This window comes from Peromyscus leucopus, chromosome 10 (assembly GCF_004664715.2).
Source record: "Peromyscus leucopus breed LL Stock chromosome 10, UCI_PerLeu_2.1, whole genome shotgun sequence".
Lineage (NCBI taxonomy): Eukaryota > Metazoa > Chordata > Mammalia > Rodentia > Cricetidae > Peromyscus > Peromyscus leucopus.
This window is the reverse complement of record NC_051071.1, coordinates 86,064,846-86,066,781: the sequence shown is the minus strand read 5'-3', so window position 1 is coordinate 86,066,781 and position 1,936 is coordinate 86,064,846. Positions and strand designations below refer to the sequence as shown.

The following is a 1,936-nucleotide window of genomic DNA, read 5'->3' as shown; positions in this document are numbered from 1 at the left end:
AACACATTTTGGGTTTTATCTGACATTTGGATACCTTTGTATTTGTCTAGACCATTTCATTTGTTCACAGCCCAATATGAAAACAAGTGACATCCTTCGAGTAAATCTCAAATCTATTGGCTGCAACATGATCCCTGGACATTATTATTATTATTATTATTATTATTATTATTATTATTACTATTATTATTATTATGGATTTTTTTGAAAGTAGTTCTCCAACTTTATTTGACACTCACAGCTTAGTTCTCATCCACATTGACTGTAGATTTTTGAATGTGGTAAGTTACCAATGCATAGAGCTTGTTTGGTGAGTCCTCGTCCTCATTACGTTTTCTGGAAAATGTACACAGATACAGTATGGAACATTTCTTATTCCTTTGGCCCAGATGGCTTTATTGAGCCTGGTATCAATGTGCACATCTGGAGTCCCCATCTCCTTCATGGCAAATTTCCGGATTTCTTTGAGTGCCCTAGGGGCACGCTTCTTGAAGCCCACTCCATGGACGCGCTTGTGAATGTTGATGGTGTATTCTCGGGTCACCACCTCATTGATGGCAGAATGGCGCTTCTTCTTGCCACCCTTCTTTGCGGGAGCCATTCTGCCGGGCCCAAGTTGGAAAGGTTATTTTGGTTTTTTGAGACAGGGCTTCTCTGTGTAGCTTTGCGCCTTTCCTAGAACTCACTCTGTAGCCCAGGCAAGCCTCAAACTCACAGAGATCTGCCTGCCTCTGCCTCCAGAGTGCTGGGATTAAAGGCGTGTGCCACCACTACCCGGCTAATCCCTTGACATGAATACTTTTGAAAGGATTCTATTGAGGGTCCATTCATATGGAGTGAACCAGCCCTTGTCACAGGCTCAGAACACTAAGGAAATACATGCTGTGTAAACGAGTTGGCTGTAACAAATCAACCTAACTTGACCTCTATCAAATTCAAAGAGTGCCCGAGCCAGCTGTGGTCACATGTGTGCTTCACAACTCTAAGTGCAGGGACTGCCTGTGGCCCTCAGGCAGTGACCAAGAAGGCAAGGCCTTTGGAAGTCAGACCCCAGCACTGTCCTGCAGGATTTCCATATGTCCTTCCTCAGTGCTCCGGGCTTCCTCGATTGTTTCTTATCCAGCCTCATAATCTTTAGACAGGCCTGTCTTCATGTTGTCTTTTTGTGGGTACCTGAGTACTGGCCAGTTAGACCAAAGAATATGAGCGTTGGAAGGCAGCATAAAAGGACCATCGGCCAACAATCTCCTTATTTGTTAGTATGTTGAAGAATAAAATTAGGTCTACCCTGGTGATTTCAGGATTCTGGTCTCTTAAATTCCAATCCATGCTAGTCCTGGTACAGGAGGGGTTCATGCTGATGAGTCATGGCTGATTATAAGCAGTGACAATTGTTCTCAGAGTCATCTGAATGATTCTCTTTGGCTTTGACTCTTGAGCTGGTATTCTCAAGCCTGGCTTGGGCAACTACCAGTCTGTTTTTAGTAGTTAATGTCCCGCTCCAATTGACTTCTTTCACATGTATGTGTACGTGTGTGTGAGGTGTATGTGTGTACAGACATGTGTGAGAGCATGTAGATGCTGATGTTAGGTGTATTCCTATTGATGCATTTGGCTGGTTAAGCATTTGGCTGGTTAAGCATTCAAAGTTTGAAGCAGCAGTTCAGCTGAGAGCCATTGGGATGAGGACACAGAAGCTTCCAGTCTGAGAAAACAGGACCAGCTGAGGAACTGGCAAGGTGAGATAGCTGTGGCTTGTTCTGTCTCTCTGATCTACCAGCATGGACCCCAATAACTCCCTCGAGTTTGATTTTATTAATAAGAACTTTTAAGATTCCTGCTACATATTCCTCTATTGATCTCTACTTTATTTTTGAAGCAAGGTCTCTAACTTTGAGCTCTAGGGATCTGCCTACCTCTGCCCCTCCTGCAACCT

At 43.8% G+C, this 1,936-nt stretch overlaps 1 pseudogene; it reads right to left on the bottom strand.

Annotated features, from left to right (window-relative positions):
• Positions 1 to 242: 242 nt before the first annotated feature.
• Positions 243 to 603, bottom strand: LOC114691867 (annotated as a pseudogene).
• Positions 604 to 1,936: the final 1,333 nt, after the last annotated feature.